General features: G+C 48.6%; 1 protein-coding gene across 2 annotated transcripts in view; it reads right to left on the reverse strand.

The window, feature by feature from the left end:
- adamts16 (ADAM metallopeptidase with thrombospondin type 1 motif, 16) overlaps positions 1 to 21,948 on the reverse strand; it is a 398,089-nt gene that overhangs the window by 138,909 nt on the left and 237,232 nt on the right. The window lies entirely within an intron of this gene.

Consider the following 21,948-nt stretch of genomic DNA (forward strand, 5'->3'; position numbering starts at 1 on the left):
GGGCCACCGGAGGAGGAGGAGGAGCACCAAGACGGGAGGGAGGCACAAAGTGCAAGGGCCGTCCGTCAGCGGCTTACTGCAAGTCGGTTCTAGGCCCCCTCTCAGGGAATGGCTTGTGCCATTGAAAGAACATGAATGGACCCACTCCGCAAATCCTGAGCCGGTCAAGGCAACAAATAGTTCAAAGTGCAAACATCCACAATCTGAATAAAGACAATTATTTATTTAACAAACTCTGTGCCCTTCCCGCATGACAAACAAATACAGAGAAACCCCCCAAAAAACAGTCACACACATAACTGGCTCTCACAACCTGGAGACAATGAACAAAAGAGTTAAACAAAAATGACCATGATCCTCGGCCTTCACAAAAAAAACACAGCATTTTGCCACACCTCCTACTTTTAGGCCTGCGAGGGTGATCTGCCTCGCTTGCGAGATTGGCCCCTTCCCACCCTGCAGCTCCTCCGCAATGGGACCCCAGTGGCTGCAGCAAGGCTGGGGGAAGGCTGCTGAAGGTCAGATAGTGAGTCGGCAGATGCCCTTGGGGGACGGCCTGGACCAGCCCTGGGCATGGAGGGCCCGGCTGCTGACTGCTCCAACTCTGCTTGGGTGGCAGCAGTCTGTCCTACGGGTGGTGGCAGCTGCAGTGGAGGAGTGACAGTGTTAGCAGCAGGAATGCTGCCAACCTGACAGAGCACAGGCACTCCCTGGTCGGACGAGACACTGGCACTTGCACGGGGCAGCACTGATCCATGTGCAGCAATCTGCTGAAGCACAGACTGCTGGCCTGCTGTGGCGCGGCGAGGGCCCTGGCGAATCCTGCCCAATCCAGCGAGGGTGGCAGCAGTTAGTGCTCGTGTGGCCCTGATCTGTGTCTGCATCAGACCAGCCAGTGACTGCATGGTACGACTAAGCACTTGGCTGGAAGCCGCCTGTGTTGCACCAAAGTCCTGCAGACTCCTTGCCTGTGCTGCCCTGAATTCCAGTACACTCCTTGCCAGTGACTCTATGGAGTCAGGCATCCTTGCCACTGCAGCCATGAGCTCAGTGTGCCTGCGCTCCACCTGGGCGCCCATTTCAGCAAGGAGCCGCACCTCCTCTGCGCTCACTGTAGCAGGACTGGAGGCCACACTCTCCCTCCGGGGAGAAGACCGCCCAGCTTCCCTAACCCCACCCCCCCCCCCCCCCGCGTTGCTGCAGCCCGCTGGGCCCCGGAACTTCACCCTCCTCAGACCCTTCCCCCCTGCTCCCCTCCAGGGAAGACGTGTCCCCATTATGGCCATGGGCTGCCTCGGCTGAGGGTGGCACTGATGTTCCGGCTTCCTCTTCCTCCTCCTCGCCTTCCGATTCACTCACAGTGGCAGCTTGAGGGCCCGCCTCCTCACCTCGCGAATCAGCATCTGAAATCATGGAGGTACAAGGGTTGCTTTAGCGTGAGGACAGGGCAGCAGCGAGGGAGGCATGAGTGCTGCAATACACTGCATTGGTTCGATAGTGGCAAAGGATGCTGGTGTGAGGCACAAGTGGAAAGAGAGAGGTCAAAAAGGTGATGACCTTACCATTGCTGTCCAGAACGGGGTCGGCATCTCCAGTGGCGACGGGGCCAATCAGCCGGCCTGCCATAATCCGTTCCACTCGCTGCTCCAGATCGCTGAGGTCTTTAAGTTCAGGACGGCCTCCCCCGGTCCGTTGCTGCTGCCTCCTATTGTGGGCTAGCTTGCCCTGCAAGAGAAAGGATGGGCTCTGAGTACAGTGTCAAGCCCTGATCTTGGCTGCACTGCCTCCCATGGTCGAATAGCCCTTAGTGTCAAGCCCTGATCTTGGCTGCACTGCCTCCCATGGTCGAATAGCCCTTACAGTATGTAAAGTGGTGAATGGGCATGTGATTTTCATGAGAGGCCCATAGGTGTTGGATGAGGGCTGGGCATTGGGGCTTTCAGGACCCTTTGGCCATAAAGTGAGCTGCACATGCAGGGATGAAGAGGATACTGGAAAGGGTACTCACCCTGACAACCCGGGTGAGGTCGTTGAACTTCTTCCTGCATTGCGTTGGGGTCCTAGGTACCATGCTGCTGGAGGTCATTCTGTGTGCCACCTCCCTCCAAGATTTTCGATATTCGTTGGGCAGCGGCCTCCTGCCACTGTCCGGAAAGAGGATAGGTCGCCTGCGCTCCACTGCGCCAACCAGAACCTTCAGGGCCCCCTCACTGAAGCGCTGCGCTCGCTCCCTGGCCCTCTCCATGGTCGTAGGCGTAACGATGTCGCAGCAGGTCTGTCCAGGCCGAGAATCAGGGCTCCAATGTGCAGGGCGTGGCTGCAAGCCAAATCGACCCTCCCCCTTTAAGAGGTGACCGGTGCCAGCGCGTCTGCCTGCAATCGCTAACTGGCCGCACCTGCGCTGCGCCCACCCTCGGTGGTAGCGCCTCGCCTCTCCGGCTTAGCGCATTAGGATAGTCGTGCAGCACCTGCTTTAGCGCAGCAAGAATCTCTTGGGGCGAAGCAACTCAATTTCGCTGAAGGTGGCGCAAAGTTGCGCCGGGCGCTAAATTTAGCGCACGCTCGACTGTAGCGCCCCAAACGTGGCGATACTGAATTTCTAGGCCAAAGAGATTTAAAGGGTGATCTGATTCAGCTGTTGAAAATAAAGAAGGAACTCGATAGGGTAGATAAGGAATGGCTATTTCATCTCGTAAGGGAATCCAGAAGAGGGGAAATAATCTTAGAATTAGAGGTAAGTCGTCTAAAAGCAAATGCAGGGAAAACTTCACATAAATGGTTCTGAGAAGGAATCCCATACAGAGGTAAATTTTCACCTTCATTGCATGGGCGGTAATCTGGCAGATCAGAGCAGAGCGCCTGCCTGTTGTAGAACCTGCCTGATTTCAATGACTTAAAATCGTACGGATTCTATAACAGGCAGTGTGGTTCACTGCGCCAGATTACCGCTCACGTGATGAAGATGAGCATTTAACCAACTATTCCATCAGGCCAAAGATGTAAAATCAAGAGAGATGCTTAAACGGGAAATGGATACTTACTTGGGAAGCCAGGGTATTAAAGGATATGCAACAACATCAAGGATTAGAAAAAGCTGGAGCTGCCTAGCTAACAAAATGGCGGAGCATGTTCAAAGGCCTGACTAGCTCACGCCTAGTCCTATGGTATATTGCTGCTGAACTGTTCTCAGTCAGAACTGAAATATGGGCCCAAAAATTGTGGTCGATGGCGTAGCTACGGAGTACACTGCTGACCTCCGAAAAGAATGTGAACTTAGCTTGTGCAAGGCCCCACACATAGACTTGCTCTTTGGTGCTGCAGAGTTGTGTACAGTGTATTACATCAGGAAGGCCAGGAGCGCAGCGTACAGTCTATTCGTAAGGGAAGACACGTCCACAAATTCGGTCAAAACTAAGCCACGCCCACAGAAACTTCTTTCAGTCTCTTGCATTGAAATTACATTTTAAAAACTTTTGATTAAACTGGTACTTGGACTTATTTCGTATATCAGTATTTTGTTAAAATTATGTAACAAAATACCAACAATAATTTGGCATCTGTTTTCAACTTGAAGGTTACAAAAGATAATTTGAGGTCAATGGAAAGTTTCTCGTCCTTTGACCATCAGGGGGTAATAACGAGTTTAAATGTTTACTAAAGTGAAATAAATCGATTAGCTGTTCAACCTTCTATTGAGGTTAAAACAGTTTCTATCACTTGGGAAGTGATAGATACTAAGAAACATGTTCCTTTTCTTATTTGCACTAAGGAGCATTGTAGAGCGTTATAGAGTGTTTGCTAGCCCAAAGAATTATCTGTGCAGTACTTCAATCATCCCGGCTTTTTAAATTAAGGATGTGTTTGGTGTATTTTATGTACATTTTTATTCTTTTAAGGTTAACGTTTAATATCCTGTCAAAGGGCCATTATGATGGATTGCAATTCAACAGCACTGAAAGGCGTTGACAATGATCCTTTTGATTTACTATACACCATGCAAGTAGCACACCAGCTGTGGGGCAGCTTTAAATGTATTATATAAAATACTTAAATAGCAAAATGGTTTTATTTCATACATTTGGAGGAAGTATAAATGATCTGTGCCAAATGCCCAGTTCTTGATCATACAAAACACTGATCATTTTAAATATTAATTGTCATATTTTATATTTTTAGGAGCAAAAATTGGGTCGCGTCCCCTTTGGGGCGCTAACTTTGCTGGGGCGCTACTTTTAGCGCCCCAAAAAAGTTAGCGCCCCTGCACCCGAAATTCGATGCTAGCGCCCCAAGCAGGCGGCGGGGTGCTACTGGAAGTGCTCCCCCTCCCTCTTGGGGTGCTCCAGCACAATATCGCGGCGCTATGCGCCATAGCACCACGCGCGCCGTGGTACTGCAGGCATTCCTCCTCTTATTAAAGGGGAGGGGGCCTTGTGCAGCGTGAACTGGGCCCCAGCTGGGCCACCGGGGAGCGGGGTGCCGGCAAAAGAGCCCGGCACTCAAGAGGAGTACCGGGCTGCTCGATCACGGCCGGGACCCTGCGGGGGAATGGCAGAGGGGGCAGGTGCTGGCAGGTGGCCAGCAAATAACATGACCGCCCGGCACCTCCCCTTTCAATATTGCCGCCCCGGCCGCACGTACAACCCGCTGACCCTGTCGGACATAGCGTCCGGCAGTACGTCAGGGGGCGCAACCGAAGTTTGCGGCCGGGGCGCTGTGCATGGCAATGATGCAGGCGCATTATCGTGGGGCGTTACCGGCTACGGCCACCACTAACCTCCCACTGAATTTCGCGGGAGGCATTAGCGGCGCCGCGCCCGGGCACTAGTTGCTTTGTGCCCCATTAGCGCCACCAAATTTTGGCCCCTTAATGTTTCTAAATGTTGCCACTAGGTACATATATTTTGTTGTGAAGTGATACCAGAACGGTAAACAATCCTTTCAAACGCACTCTGAAATCAGTGGAGAGCCTATCCTTTCTGCTGCAAAAAAACCCTCTAATTTTTAGGATATGTTGAGCGGTATGTGTTCAGTACAAGTTGTTTGTTTCTGTGGGTGGTTTTCTGGTAACAGTACCATTTAAATTTTATTTAAACTTACTGAACAATTTACAGATTTTGCACGTTTTAGGGTAAATGTTATATTGCTGACAACTATATCCACTGCTTGCTCTCAACTTTCACTACAAATGGGTTCCTTTCGCAGTGAAACAGGCTCCTGCGTCTGCTTTCACTAATGGTAACATTTTCGGACGTAGTTGGTGGGCAATTACCCCAACTCTGCATCAGCAAAGAGTATTTCCCCGTCCGTGCGGATCATCAGTCAAGGCATACCTCGACAGATCGCAAGTTCGGGATTTAGCGCATGCGGAAATCCCTAACTTGCGGTCAATATCAAAGGCGGTATGACGGCATACTCTCAGAGCATACTGTTATACCCACCGCAACATCTGCCCCATTGTTATGTCACTTCTGAGGCCAGCACTACATTGACTGGAATGAAGTTTGTCTGTTGATTGTAAAGGTCTTAAGTGGAGTGAGTATTGTTAGGTTCAACCTAGTTGTTAGCAGGCATCAATCACAGCACCAAAATGGCAGTCTCACTTGTAGAGGTTGTATGAATGGCTAGTGTGGGAATTTAAAAAAAAATCACACAGATGCTGTAGGGCTAACTACTAACTGAGGCGTATTAGAGGGAAGCTCGACTTCACCAGGAGTGTTTGATGCTGATATTAGCTGCGAAAAGCAGAAAGAATTACTATTCCCCAAAGTGGACACCCTTCTCCTTATCAATTAATTCCAAAATATGAAAAAAATGCAAAGTTCTTGCTAATTTCCAACATTATATTCTTCAACAGTATTAAGGTATGGTTGAACAGGAATAACACAAAAGGTATGTATTGCAACAGAGAATAAAAGACTACAAGGTAGATTTAATTTAAACTTAATCTCAATTCTTACAGTTGCATAGCTGGTTGCAGCATAAATGAGGGATCAGAGGACCTCGAACAGACTGAAAATTACTTTAATTCTCTTCATTTTCTATTTTAAAGTACATTTGTATCAAGTTTTACATTCTTAAAATAATGCAAATTCTTCCTCAAGGCAGTGCTGGGTGCACAAGGTTTATAAAAATGGAAACCGATCTCAATTCATATGGTGCATCCAAATTTATCCTGTACAGCTTGAAGTTTGTTTATTATTTAGCATAGATAGATGGAATCTATCTAGTCTAAAACTAAATGGAATTACAACAGTGTAACCCCTTCACGGTTCTCTAGGTATATGTGAGATGTGGTCTCTGTTGTAGACAGTATTCTATAGTCCAGTAAGGAGATCACTACTACAATGGCTTAATTCTAATTATCTTACTTTATAGTTTTAATGTCAGACAGTATAAGAAGATTACGGGTCAATGACCTAAATTAGACATTTGCATACATTAGAATGAATCTAGACATAATAAACATACATTCTCCATTTATATGGATTCAAAGGAGAATCTGTCCCTGTGTCCAAATTCGAGTGCACTCTTTCGTTGGCGCGCTTAAGTTGGAGCTCATGGTATGTATAATGTCTGCAAGACTTACGACTCCGAACCCCTTCGTTGAATTCTCTTCACGACCACGGAATCCCACTTTGAGTTCTGGATGCAGAGCTACTAATATGAAGGGCGGCGGCCGAGTTTGGAAGCCCGGGACGGGATGCGGCAGCCATTTGCCTCCTGAGCCCTCTTTTCAGAGCTCCTGCCCTCTTCTCTTCCAGTCGCTCGCGTTTCCCGCTCGAAAAACCCGACTCCACCCCTTCCTCCTGGGGTTTCTGCCTGGAGACTGCGCAGCCTCACTGTCTGCAACAGTTGATACTGTTGCAGAATTATGGAAAGTCTGCTCTTAGTCACATTGTGTCCTTAAAAGTTCTTGCCGTACCTTCACATGGGCAACTTTAACCCAGGGATTTATAACAATGATAATAGTGTCTAAGTTAAAGATTGATAACCATACTTAGCGTACATAACATTTCCAGTGGGTATTACACTCCCCCCTACCAAATATAGGCATGTCCCCATGACTAATGAGCTTTACACATAAGTGGTTGCATGCTTCCCAACCATGTATAAAGGGAGGTAACATATCGAACCGTAGGGGCTATCATTACACTTGGCACTCCTAGTGTACTGTATGTCAATCTTTCAGGAACCTTCTTAACTCGCTGTGAGCTCCTTATTTCGGATACCCGGTCTTCAGTTCCTTCAACTACGTTGGAGGCGTTGGTTCCTTTGTTATCATGCCTTTCAGTCTCTTTTATCTCCTTCTCGGAAGCATCTGGTTCTTCCCAGACCATGTCCAAGTCTGAGCTAAATGGTTCAGACAATTCATCCAGATTCTGTCTTATGCGTCTTTCTGGGAGGTCGTACCATAGATCCCATTCTTCATCTTCCGACTCATCAGGTTCCTCATGATCCACACACTGTGTCATGGGTTTTCTGTCTTCTGGAACAAAGTTTTCCTGGTTTCTTGTTTTTTTCCTTCTTCTTCTCTGCAGGGTTCTCCTACTAGGTGTCGGCTCATTATCCGCTGGCGGATCCAGATGCACTTGCTGTCCCAATGGCAGGATATGATTCCGGTGCAGTATTTTTATGGGTCCATTCCCACCTGCAGGTTTTAGCCGAAACACAGGTAGTTGTGACATTTGACTTTCAACAATGTAAGGTGTAGAAGCCCAGCGGTCTGCTAACTTATGTTTCCCTTGAAGTCCTAGGTTCCGTATGAGAACTCGGTCACCAGGCATGAGTTGGGAAAAACGGATCTTCTGGTCATACCTCTGCTTATTTCCTTTATTCTGTTTGGCAGAAACAGACTCAACAAGTTCATAAGCAGCTTGCAATTCCTTTCTCATGTCAGATACATACTTGAGGTAAGTTCTCTGTGATGTGCCATCACTGGATACTCCGAAACACAAATCCACCGGCATCCTCGCTTCACATCCAAACATGAGGTAGTATGGTGAAAAACCAGTAGCGTCATTTCGGGTACAATTATAAGAATGAACAAGATGTCCAATGTGCCGACTCCACTTGTTCTTTCGCTTTGAATCCAGCGTTCCAAGCATGTCTAACAAAGTACGGTTAAACCGCTCAGGTTGAGGATCTCCCTGAGGATGGTATGGAGTTGTTCTTGACTTCTCAATCCCGAGCATGGACAACAACTCATGTATAAGTCTACTTTCAAAGTCTCTACCTTGATCACTGTGTATTCGCTTTGGCAGTCCATAGTGGATGAAGTATTTCTCCCACAACACTTTGGCAACGGTGGATGCTTTCTGATCCTTTGTGGGAAAAGCTTGGGCGTAGCGAGTATAATGATCTGTAATGACCAAGACATTTGCGGTATTGCTGGAATCGGGTTCGATGGACAGAAAATCCATACAGACAAGGTCTAGAGGTCCATCACTTTGCATGTGAAACAGAGGAGCAACTCTTTTAGGTAAAGTCTTTCTCTGGACACAACGTGCACAGGACTTGCAGAACTCCTCAACCGCAGACTTCATACGCGGCCAATAGAATCTGTCCTTGACCAACCCATAGGTCTTATCTACTCCCAGATGACCTGCGTCATCATGCAAAGACTTCATCACTATTTCCCTGTACTTTTCAGGCAGGACCAACTGTGAATGACATGGTTTAGTGGGTGGGTGAGTGATTCTACACAACACTCCCTCTTTAATTTCCAAGTGGTCCCATTCTCTTAGGAACAGACGACAGTCAGGATGTTTTGATTTGTCGATCTGTGTAATATCACCCAGACGGGGAGCTGAAAACACCTCATGAATACAGGGATCCTCCTGTTGTGCTTTGGATATTTCAGATGAACACAACATGGGTAATTTTTGTGCATCCAAACTGGAAAGGTTGCAAAATGCCTGGGGAACAGCATGCATTGACACTCCTAAGTGGTCAATCTCTCGGGCATGAAATGAATTCTTTGGTCCAGATACCACGGACATCTGACACATTACTTTCACATCTGCTGAAGCAACATCTTTCCACTCTGGTTTCTGGTAGTGTGGGCGACGAGACAGAGCATCTGCGTCAATGTTCTGGTTCCCAGGTCTGTACCTGAGACTAAAGTCGTAAGCAGATAGTGCAGCAAGCCAGCGGTGGCCGGTGGCATCAAGTTTCGCCGAAGTCAACACATAGGTTAATGGATTATTGTCTGTCCTCACTTCAAACTTCGCTCCATACAGATAATCCTGCAGCTTATCCACCACCCCCCACTTCAACGCCAAGAATTCTAGCTTATGAGCTGGGTAGTTACGCTCTGATGGCGTAAGACTGCGACTGATGAACGCTACAGGTCTCAGCCCTGCTCCTTGGTCCTGATACAACACACCACCCAACCCTTCTTGACTGGCATCCACGTGTAGCACATATGGCAGCTGTGGGTTTGCAAAAGCCAACACGGGGGCTTGAGTAAGACTTTGCTTTAAGGTGTGGAAGGCCACTTCGCATTTCTCATCCCATCTAACACCAAAAGGCTCAGAGGGTTTGAAGTAGTCCTTGTTCTCTTTACCTTTAGCCTTTTTCTTCCTCTCGGCTGGTGGGAGGTAACCAGCCAACAGCTGATTCAGAGGATGGGCCACTTTGGAGTAATCCTGCACAAAGCGCCTGTAATATCCGCAGAACCCAAGAAATGACCGCAAGGCAGTCACTGTGTTCGGTTTGGGCCATGTGGTAACAGCTTCGATCTTGGATGGATCTGTGGCTACTCCATCCTGTGATACAATATGCCCCACATAGGACACGGATGTTTGGCAAAACTGACACTTGTCCAATGATAGCTTGAGACCTTCATCCTCCAGGCGACCAAGCACTTTCAGCAACCGAGCTTCGTGTCCTTCAAGGGTTGCCCCAAACACAATGATATCATCCAAGTACACCAATACTTCGAGCAAGTTCATGTCCCCAACTGTTTGTTCCATTATTCTTTGAAAAGTTGCTGGAGCGCCTGAAACTCCCTGTGGCATCCTTTCAAATTGGTAGAACCCAACTGGACATATAAAGGCTGTCTTTTCTTTGTCCGATTCACTCATCGGTATTTGGTAGTATCCACTTCTGAGATCCAACACACTGAACCACTTGCTTCCATTAAGACAAGCCAGTGCATCCTCAATTCTTGGAACGGTGTATTGGTCGGGAATAGTACGTCTGTTAAGCGTCCTAAAGTCCACACACATCCGAATCTTTCCGTTCTTTTTCCTCACCACCACTATAGGAGATGCATAAGGACTCCTGGACTCGGTAATGATCTCAGCTTCTTTTAACTGCGACAGGTGCTGTCTCACTGCTTCGATGTCAGCTGGTGCCAGCCGTCGAGACCTCTCCCGAAAGGGTTTATCCTCGGTAATTCTGATAGAATGGCGAGTACTCTTACTACAACCAACATCAAACTCACAAGCAGAGAAAACTCCTCTCCGCTCCATCATCTTCCTGACTAATCGGTCCTTCCATTCTTTAGGAACGAATGAATCTCCAAAGTTGAAGGAGGAGGGTGTCACATCTCCGGTTGAGTTAACTTTTGACTCTTCCTTCACATGTGACGACAGTACATTTACAGGAAACAGATGCGCAATCGGCATTCCTTTCCTCAATGTGATTCCTTTGCCTGACATATTCCTCATGGTCACTGTAACTCTCCTTGACATCACAGCTGTCGGGGTCTGCAACTCTGGTCTCACCAGAAGCTCATTTGGAAACCGTGACTCTTCTGCAGGATCATCAGGTGACTCTATCAGAATGGCTTCAGTACCTGGCGTTCCAGGGAATTTTGGTATCCCAGGGATTCTAGCCACTCCTCCAGGATGCAGGGTGATAGGTTTGGCTCGAACGTACCAGACAGTTCCTCTTTTGCTATCATCTACGTCGGAAGAAAGTTCAGGCAGTTTCTCAAAAGCCTTTTTGAAAACAGGGTGAATGTGTCTGGTGCTCAAGAAGTTTTCACCTCCCTGCTCTTTGCAGCTTGTCAGGAGTCGTCTCACTATGGGTGTATTACTGCCAACCAGTATGGAAACCTCACCTTTCACCATGGGGTCAGGGCAAACCAACACAAGTGCATCAATGGTCTCAGTGGTCCCTACATCAGCTTCCAAGAACTCCAACCTCAGCGACAAATAGCCATCATATGGGTAATCAGCAGGACTAAGGCCCCAGATCTGCAGAAGACTGATTGGGGTTAACGGCAAATGCGTCAGGTATCGGTCATAGAAGGATCTGTACAGTATGGTAACCTGAGAACCCATGTCAAGGATAGCTTTAGTATAAATGCCTTCAATCTGTATTGATACAGCAGAACTCGGCCCTACTAAACCTTCAGGTATGATGTCTTTCATATCCCCTCGTCTATTATTGCACTTAGCGGAACGTGTCTTAACTACAGGGACAGCAGGCCGTTCCGTTACTGTGCCCCTTTGTAGTTTCCCGACTTCTTGGTAAGTTTTATGAGACGGTCATTTACTTTTTTTAGATTTTCCTCACCTCTACATTCTCGCTTGAAATGTCCACCCTTTCCGCAGTTATAACAAAAGACTCCAGGTCTATCTCCTTCATGGGGATATCCTTTAGAGGAATCATTCATTTTGCTGTTAGACTTCGCAGGGTGTTCAACCTTTTGCACCCGTGCGTCATCCCTTTCTGTGTTGGGCTTAGACCGAAAATATGCCATCTCGGCTCTCATGACATTTATTTCCTTCTTCAGCTGTTCCATCTCAGGGTTGACATCGCCCTTAGGAGTAGGAACTGTAACAGGAGTCACAAGCTTGGACATCACAGCACTCTTTGCTACATTCCGGGCCTGAAGCATATCCCCCTCCTCTCTGACTTCCCTTAGCAGCTCAGTGAAGGTAGGTGGATCTCGCAACTTATGGGTCATGCGTATGCGAAGAGCAGTCACGTCTTCGAGCAATGCACCTCGCACAACCTGTTCAATGCGGAACCGATTCATTTCAGGCAACTCAATCCCTCTTTTCCGTAACATACAATGCAGCAGTTTGTCTATTCTCAGCAGATAACTGGACAGCTTCTCTCCCTCACACTGGAATGTGCTTCTGAATCTGACCATCAAATCTGAAATGGTTTCAGTAGTTCCAAAGGCAGTTTCTAGAGCCTGCATGTAGTCAAAGGAAGTAGCAGAGGTGTTCTGCGCCTTTAAGAAGCTTACTATGTCAGCAGCAGGACCCTTAAGGCTTTCTACTATTCTCTGCCTCTTCACATTGTCACTGCACTGCCATTCCTCTAGCAGAGGCAGGGTCTGCTCAGCCCAGGCGTCGTACTCCTCTTCCCCACTGGGAGTTGGTCTCACTCCTGAGAACATACGGAGCTTACGGTATCCCTGAGCCTCGAAGAGCAGATTGGTGCATTTATCCACCAGAGAACTAATGGCACTGACCAACTGAGTGTTCATATCCAGGGCCGAAGGACCTATCAGACCTTTGACATCAGCAACAGTCTTTCCTTCTTGTCTCAAGAATGACAACAACTTGGTCTGAAACCCTTCTTCTTCCTTAGTAGTAATAGGGACAAACTGAACTGGCCAGGGACCAGCCTCTTCAGAAAGCCCAACTGCCTCAGGTAAACCATGACCTCTCAGGTTCTCTGATGTCTGGATCAACACAAACTGCTTCTTGGTAGCTGTATCCAAGCAGCGCTCAACTATCCTAACCTTTCCAAAGGCTTTGACACAATTCAGAGCCCTTAGCAAGACATCATCAGGGTCATCGTTAGCAACACCATTCAGCACAATGGCATGGGTAGTAGCTATCTGCTTCCGTTTGCACCAAGCTTCAACCTCAATAACATCCATCTTTTATGCTCAAAAAGCCCAGTAGAAACCACAAACCACTCTCTTAGCAATGAGCATTCAATACTGTTAGTTTACTGACATAAATAGAACACAATCCCGGACGAGCCCCCAAAATGTAACCCCTTCACGGTTCTCTAGATATATGTGAGATGTGGTCTCTGTTGTAGACAGTATTCTATAGTCCAGTAAGGAGATCACTACTACAATGGCTTAATTCTAATTATCTTACTTTATAGTTTTAACGTCAGGCAGTATAAGAAGATTACGGGTCAATGACCTAAATTAGACATTTGCATACATTAGAATGAATCTAGACATAATAAACATACATTCTCCATTTATATGGATTCAAAGGAGAATCTGTCCCTGTGTCCAAATTCGAGTGCACTCTTTCGTTGGCGCGCTTAAGTTGGAGCTCATGGTATGTATAATGTCTGCAAGACTTACGACTCCGAACTCCTTCGTTGAATTCTCTTCACGATCACTGAATCCCACTTTGAGTTCTGGATGCAGAGCTACTAATACGAAGGGCGGCGGCCGAGTTTGGAAGCCCGGGGCGGGATGCGGCAGCCATTTGCCTCCTGAGCCCTCTTTTCAGAGCTCCCGCCCTCTTTTCTTCTAGTCGCTCCCGTTTCCCGCTCGAAAAACCCGACTCCACCCCTTCCTCCTGGGGTTTCTGCCTGGAGACTGCGCAGCCTCACTGTCTGCAACAGTTGATACTGGTGCAGAATTATGGAAAGTCTGCTCTTAGTCACATTGTGCCCTTGAAAGTTCTTGCCGTACCTTCACATGGGCAACTTTAACCCAGGGATTTATAACAATGATAATACAGTGTCTAAGTTAAAGATTGATAACCATACTTAGCGTACATAACATTTCCAGTGGGTATTACAACAGAAAGCTGCTGATGGATTTTTAAAAAACATGTATCTTGAAATTATGCTGTGTGATATTAGCATGTGAATGTTTGATGCATTTGTCAAATTCCTCTCACTCTTTCAGACTTTATAACAGACGGCTGAGAGTTGAATTTCTCCCTCAATATGTACTGCAGCAATCTGATCAAAACTATAGTTTGCCCCTCTTTTACCACTCACTACCAGCCCACCAATAGCACTCGGCTCTAATCTAGAGTTTTACTTTGCGGGTGATCCTTGGCAGGGCTTCTCCCGAGAAAACATGGAGGGCCAGAATTTGCAGAGGGTATGATGGCGTACTCTCAGAGTATACCGTCATCCTGCTTTTGAAATGGACCGCAAGTTCTGGATTTCCGCATGCACTTGCGCATGCGTTAAATCCCGAACTTGTGATCTGTCACGTTCCGCTCCACCTTGGAAATCCGAATTGCTGGTGCAGATTTGGGCTAATTGGCCACCAACTGCTCAGCAATTACATTCAAAAATTTTACGACTGTTGCAAACAGGCTCAGGGCCTCTTTGCATCAGTGTAAGGGGATACCTCAAAAGATGCAAAGTGTTGTTTGGCATGTATTTAGCTTATATAGCTCACATAAAAGTGAAATTGTTAGTTTGTTTTGTCTACACATTTTATTGAAATCCTGATGTTGAAGTTTGGTGCTGTCATTTCGCTAGTTGATTTGTGTGGGGCAATCTGAATTCAACCAATACTAAATCTTGAATAATGAATGAAATGTTACTCCTAACTATATATTTATATCTTATTTCCTGACATTAAGGCCTAGAAATTCAGTATAGCCACTTTTGGGGCGGAAAAGTCGGGCGGCCGCTAAAGTTTGCGCCCGGCGCAAAGTCAAGGCCACTTCGCCGATATTCAGTAGCTTCACCCTAAGAGTTTGCTCGAGCGCTAAAACTGGCGTTACACAACTATCTTTAGGCGCAAAGCCGGCGGTGCTGAGCTAAACCGCCGAGGCCGGGCGCAGCGCAGGTGCGGTCATTTCTTGATTGACAGCAGACACCCTGGCGCCGGCCAGCTCTTAAAGGGGGAAGGGTCGAGTTCGTCTGCTGCCACGCCCTGGACACTGCAGCCCTCCAGCTAGGCCTATACACTGCTGCTGAACAGAAATAGCGCCGGGAAAGATGCAGAAGGCCCGTGAACGAGCGCAGCGCTTCACTGGCCATGATTTGAGGGTGCTGGTTAGGGCTTTGGAGAGGAGACGCAAACACCTGTTCCCGGACAGTGGGAAGAAGCCTGCGACCAGCGTCTACAGGAAAGCCTGGAGGGAGGTCGCCATCAGGGTGACAGCCAACAGCGAGGTCCCCAGGAACTGTATCCAATGCAGAAAAAAGTTCAATGACCTCACGAGGATTGTCAGGGTGAGTAGCCTTTCCAGTGTCCTCCTCATCCTTGCATGTGCACCTCACATTATGGGCAAAGGGACCTGAAAGCCCTAATGGCCAGCCCTCATCCAGCAGCTATGGGACTGGCATGAACATCAATTGCACATTCTGCACTTGACACACTGGCCAAGCTATTCGACCATGGGAGGCAGTGCACACCAGATCAGGGCTCCACACTGGCCAAGCTATTCGACCATGGGAGGCAGTGCACACCAGATCAGGGCTCCACACTGGCCAAGCTATTCGACCATGGGAGGCAGTGCACACCAGATCAGGGCTCCACACTGGCCAAGCTATTCGACCATGGGAGGCAGTGCACACCAGATCAGGGCTACACACTGTACTTAGAGGCCGTCCTTTCTCTTGCAGGCCAAGCTGGCCCACAATCAGAAGAGCCGAACTGAGACCGGGGGAGGCGGTCCCCAGATCCAGCAGCTCACTGACCTGGAAGAGCGCGTGGGTCGCCTCATGGGAGCCCGGGTGATTGGCCCCGTTGCCAGTGGAGATGCCGACCCTGTTCTGGGCACCAATGATAAGGACATCACCTTTTGGACCTCTCTCGTCCCACTTGCGCATCAGATCTACATCCTTTGCCACTGTCCGACCAATGCGCTGAATGCCACCACTCATGCCTCCCTCACTGACGCCCTCTCCTCAATCTAAAGCTACTCTTGTCCCTTCCTGCTTTCAGATGGTGAGGAGGAGGTCCCTGAAGCTGCCACTGACAGCCCCTCGGAAGAGGAGGAGGAGGAGGAGGAGGAAGAGGAAGGCGGCCCATCAGGGAAACCCTCACCCGCGCCAGGGGATGCCAATGTAGGGGACACGTCTTCCCTGGAGGAGAGCGTGGGGGAGGTGTCGGAGGGGAGTGTCGCTCCTGGGACCAGTGGCGTGCAGCAACGCAGGGGGTGTGCGGTTGCTCAGCGGCCTTCTTCCCAGAGGGGTGTAGTTGCTGGGCCCAGTGGCATCCAGCAACGCGGGAAGGGTCGGCCAGTTCGGCGGGCCTTCTCCCCAGAGGGAGAGTCCGGCCTCCAGTCCGCCGACGGTCAACTCCGAGGAGCTGCGCCTCCTCGATCAAATGTCCGTGGACTCGGAGCGCCGGCACACCGAGCTCATGGGGGTTGTGGCACGGATGCCTGAGGCCATCGAGTCCCTGGCTCATAGTGTGGCTGAGTTCGGGGCCTTACAGGCCAGGAGTTTGGAGCTATTCGGGGCAGCACAGGACGTGAGTCGTGCCGAATTCGTGGCAGCACAGGCAGCGAGTGGGCAGCTGATCAGTGGTGCCGTGCAGTCACTGGCTGGTCTGATGCGGTCACAGACCAGGGCAGCACGGGCACTCACTGCTGCCACACGCGCTGTGTCAGCCAGGCATCGCCAGGACACCCGCCGCGCTGTAGCAGCACAGCGGTCTGTCGGTCGGCACATGGCAGCGCATGCTGCAGTGCGGGCCCGGGCGAGTGCCAGTGTGTCACTTGACCAGCGGCGGCCTGCCAGACGCCAGCTTGCCCCCATTCCTCCAGCCGCCACTGTCACTCCCCCAGTGGAGCTGCCACGAGATGCTGGTCCGACTGATGCTGGCCAGCCACAGCTGCAGCATTCACCAGCCGGCCCCTCGAGGCCCAGACCTCGTCTAGGCCGACCCCCAAGGGCATCTGCCGTGACGACATGTGCCCCTCAGGAGCCTTCCCCCAGCCTTGCAGCAGCCACTGGCCACGGTTTGAGGAGGAGCAGCAGGGCGGCCAGGGGCCGCCAAAGGCTGGACAAGGAATCGCCCTCGCGGGCCACAAATTAGAGGGTGTGGACAAATGTTTGTTTATATTGGGATGGTTGTTTTGTTTCTGGGGATGGTTGTCTTGTTTCTGGGGATGGTTGTTTTGTTTCTGGGGATGGTTGTTCTGTTAAGGCCGAGGATGAAGGCCATTTTTGTTCAAATGTTTTGTTATTCCTCCCCAGGTTGTGGGAGTGAGTCATGTTTGTGACTGTTTTTTGGGGGGTCTTGTCTGTTTTTGCGTTTCATGTGGGAAGGGCCCTGAGTTTGTTCAATAAAGCATTTTATTTATTCATATTGTCCATGTTTGATCTTTGAAGTGTTTGTTGCCTTAAGCGGCTGAGGGCTTGCGGAGCGGCTGCATTCATGTTCTTTCATTAGCACAAGCCATGCCCTGACAGGGGGCCTAGAAGTGACGTTCAATAAGCCGCCGACGGGCGGCCCTTGGACCTTGTGCCTCCCTCCTGGCCTGGTGCTCCTCCTCCTCCTCCTCATGCTCCTCCTCCTGAGGTGGTGCTCCAGCGTGAGGTGGCAGTGCCTGAGTCCTGCGGATAGCCAGGTTGTGCAGCATGCAGCAAACGACCACGAACTGGGAGACTCGCTCCGGCGAATACTGCAGAGATCCGCCGGAACGATCCAGGCAGCGGAACCGTTGTTTGAGGACGCCAATTGTTTGTTCTATGATGTTCCTAGTCGCTTGATGGCTCTCGTTGTATGCCTCTTCAGCAGGGGTCCTGGGCGCGCGGAGCGGGGTCATGAGCCAGGTACACAAAGGATAGCCTTTGTCCCCGATAAGCCATCCTCTTGGGTGAGGCTGTGCCTGGAACATGTCAGCCACAGTAGTCTGTCGCAGGATAAAGGCATCGTGGCTGCTGCCTGGAAAGCGGGCATTGACAGCTAGGATGCGCTGCCTGTGGTCACACACCAGCTGTACGTTGAGGGAATGGTAGCCCTTCCGGTTGCGGTAATCCTCGGGATGGTCCACAGGTGCCCGCAAAGCCACATGCGTGCAGTCAATGGCGCCCTGCACCATGGGGAAGTCTGCGATTCTTGCAAATCCCACTGCACGCTGCTGCTGCCTCTCCAGGGTCATGAGGAAGGAGATGAATTGGCGTCTCCTTCTGAAAAGGGCATTGGTGACCTGGTGGATGCAGCAATGCACGGCGAACTGGGATATGTTAGCAATGTCCCCAGCAGCTGATTGGAAGGAACCGGTGGCATAGAAGTTCAGAGCCACCGTCACCTTCACTTCCACCGACAGAGACGTCCTGCAACTCAGCTGTGGACGCAGATCTCTGTGAAGCAGATGGCAGATCTCTGCAACCACCTCCCTTCTGAATCGCAGCCTCCTAACACATCGCGCGCCAGTCATGTTGAGATACGAGACCTGCTGGCGGTATTGCCTGAGTGGGTAAGGCCCACGTTGCCGACGCCTGTTGCCCCCTCTGCGTCTAGCCAGGGCTGTCCCTCTAACCCAGCGTCTGCGAGCCCTTCCGACATAATCCTGAAACTCAGCATTGGCACCCCATGCAGCCCCCATAATATGCTGGCAAACAATGAGATATCAGTGAAGGCGAATTGCCAAGCTCTGGCCTGAAGCCAAAAATACCTGTCCTAGTGTTGGCCCAAAGCAGTAAGCTCCCTTCCTTGTTTTTTTTCAAAAAATCCGTTGCACAAGAGTGATTGCTGCAAAATGGCAGCCCTTTATAGTGCAGGGTAAGTGCCCTTTAATTTGCGCTCCCCGCGGCCCACTTCGGCTGTGTACCGTTCCACTCCACAGTCGTTAGGGCCGCCCGGCGAACAATGGCCCGGCGCGACTGAAGTTCCGGCTTGGGGCGCACAAAGGGCGTTGCACGAGGAAATGACGTCATAATCTGCGCGAGCAGCAGGGCGCGCGCAAAGACTTTGCGCCGGCGCTAAATGTCTACTGAAGTTGGGGCGAGGCGCAGATTGCGCTGCGCCCGGGCGCTAAGCGCCTAGCGCTCGAGATCTACTCCTCCTAAGGCGCTAACGGCTGGCGCACGCTACTGAATTTCTAGACCTAAAGCTTTTAAAGTCACCATACGGTGCTGTTGCCATTGACCGTACCCATTCTGTGAGTGGATTCAACGGGTTAGGTGCCAGTCTGCACCCTCCTTTCTCCTCCGGCGCATTATTTCCCTCTTGTATTAATGATCACGTCCAACTTAACAATGTAACTTTATTCCCCTGTGTACCAGTTATCATATCCCATTTAACAATTAACTGTAAAAGACTGATACTGATTCCCACATATCTGTCCAGAGGAAATTCAGCGCTTCCACTGATTGGAGCACCAGGCCCACGTGATCCCCGGAATGCTTCTGCACACGCTGCGCCCCTGGGATTCGTTGTCCATTACGTTGCCCTCGAGTATGCAGCGTCAGAGAGCAAGTTCACGAAGGAGGGTTCCTATCAGGTAAGTGCGATTCCTATTCGGATGCCGGCGGCGTACTCCGTAGGTATGCCGCCGACCGTAAAATACAGGCCTGTAAAACGGCCTAAACATTGCTCACACTACCTTTCCAGGGTTTCCGCAGTTTTTTCGGCAAAGTTATGGCGGACAAGCGGGAGAACTACAGAAACACACCCTTTTATTTTTACTGTAATGCTTTAAATTTGAAAGTTGATATGTGTATTTTGAAGTAATCTGGTATCTTAGAATCCCCTGAAGAATAACAAACAACTAAGGATTCATGGCAACATTAGATTTTCCCATCTTGCAACAACAATCATACAAACAGAGGTTGTTAGCGCAAAATTATCACACAGGGTGACATAACAGTCCCACGTAGTAAACCTTATTCCCAGCGTGCCTGTTACTATTCACATTATGGGTTACTGAGAGCATTGCATTATGATAGCTCTTGGCAATTTACCATTACTTTCCATATTACACATCCTTTGCTCTCAAGGGATCCTACATGCCCGGTATGTGTTCAATCAAGTACAATATTATCTTGATTATAATCTTTCAGTTCTGTATGGAGTTAAGGTGTTCCAAACACTCTTAGGTTAGATCATACTTCAGTGTTACACCCATCCGTCCTGAAGCAACACACACTATTTAATTTTCAAACCTAGTGCGCTAATGGTAATACAGGCATTTGAAACAGGCAATTAGACATTTCCCTAATTAAGCTGTGCAATTATAGGAGTATCACATCAGATTTGAATCAATAACATTGCAGTGTCTGTTCAAATTTGAGAACATCCCCACTCAGCTGGAACTTGGAGAAATAGCAAGGGTTAATGGAGAAATTGTTTTTGGCTTAATACTCTTGTAGTTTATAACAGTTAAAAATGTTCACTGAAACAGATATGAAGATTATTTCCCAGGTTTTCACACCACAAATCAATTGGTATTGTACAGTAGGACTGCTTCAACAGTGACTTCAACTACCACAATATTATTATGGCACTCATCAGATGAGGTGCTTGCTACATTTTTGTTGAGTTACAATCCTGAACCCTGATTTGCTCAAGTGTCAGCATCACAGAACTATTATAAAGCAGCTCCGTAAACATAATTTAAAAAATGTTTTTGTTCATTTTGCTTTAAACTATCTCTGATACACATGCATGTACATCCCAAAGCTGCTAGGCTCTGGTCCACAGGAACAATGACCAATAACGCTGCCGAAGGTCACAAATGAGTGGCGGGGGGTTGTGTTGAAAGATAGCCCCTGAGCTATATTAGAAACAACTCTGGAATAGAATACTTTATGGCAGTAGTCTTCAATTTTTTTTCCAGACTAGTTATTACCATTTCAAACTTCAGGCTGAGCCCACCAAAAGGTTCAGACGTATCATACCCCTGTAACTAAGGATAGTGGTGCTAGTAAGTCTCTCTCTCTTCTTGTCTCACTTTCCATCCCCTCCTTCACTTTGTTTTCTCTGTCTCCCTTCTTCCATATCTCATCCTTTCTTTCCCTACCTTTCTTTTTCGCTCTTCCTGTGCTTGTGTTTTGCTCTCTCTTTCTCTTTGGTTTCTCTGCCTCCGTTTCCATTTTTATCTTCCTTCAGTTCTATTTCACTCATCTTTTGCTCATTCACTTCTTTTCCTCCTCCTTCATTTATGTTTCCCTCCCTTCCTACTCTTCCACTTCTTTGCTCTCACTTTATTTACTTTTCCTCTTTTTTTGACTCTTCTGTTTTTACCCTTCTTATGGTTGAATCTGCAAAGCCTATTTCCCCCCCTATTTTTTGCCATGTGGGAAGACCGTGGAGGCTCGTAGGGAGAGGGAAAGAGGAAAGGAAGTCAAGAGGCAAACCCCCCAGCAATAAATGAGTAGCTGAGCAATACAGATAGGAAGCTTCCAAGTTTGATTCCTGGGGGAGGGGGGGTGAAATTGATCTTCGGTGGTAGCGCAGAACAGAGGGATAACGAATCGGCTGCCATTTTCACCCCATTGCTCTGTACTAGGTAAGGTAATCTCAGCTAAAATGAGGGTTAGGGAGGAGAAATTTTCAAGGAGTTCTGCTCCTGACTCTTCTGCAGTCAGCCTTGCTGGATTACATGAGAGGAGAGCATTGGACTCAACAGTATTGCCCCATGGTCAAATACGTTACCCACTCCCATTGGTTAAGATTTGTTAATGAATAATGACCACTTGGACTAACTAAGAGAGGGTAACCAAAGCTCAGGGAACTGTAGGAGCAAGCATCTTCAGGACAGGCAGGGAGGAAGGAAAATTACTAAGAAAAAACTCCCAAAACTTTTAAGTATGAAAGTTGAAAACAGCATAGACATCTAAAAATTAAGACTGAATGGGTTTTTGTAATTAACTTTCAGTGACTGACTAAATTATACTGTAACAATATATTTCTATCCCAAGAATGGGATGACCTCAGGACTTAGTGTTCAAAGACAGAAAAAAAATGGATTGTTATCAAGCCAAAGGTACCAGCAGCAAGGTGATGACCCTTCTAGAGAGTGCTGTGTGGCCTGGTATAACTGTATTACATTCATCGCTGGATAGCCTTTTACCCTAGAA

The sequence above is a fragment of the Somniosus microcephalus genome, chromosome 5, assembly GCF_052327205.1.
Source record: "Somniosus microcephalus isolate GS21.2 chromosome 5, FLI_Smic_1.0, whole genome shotgun sequence".
NCBI classification, from domain to species: domain Eukaryota; kingdom Metazoa; phylum Chordata; class Chondrichthyes; order Squaliformes; family Somniosidae; genus Somniosus; species Somniosus microcephalus.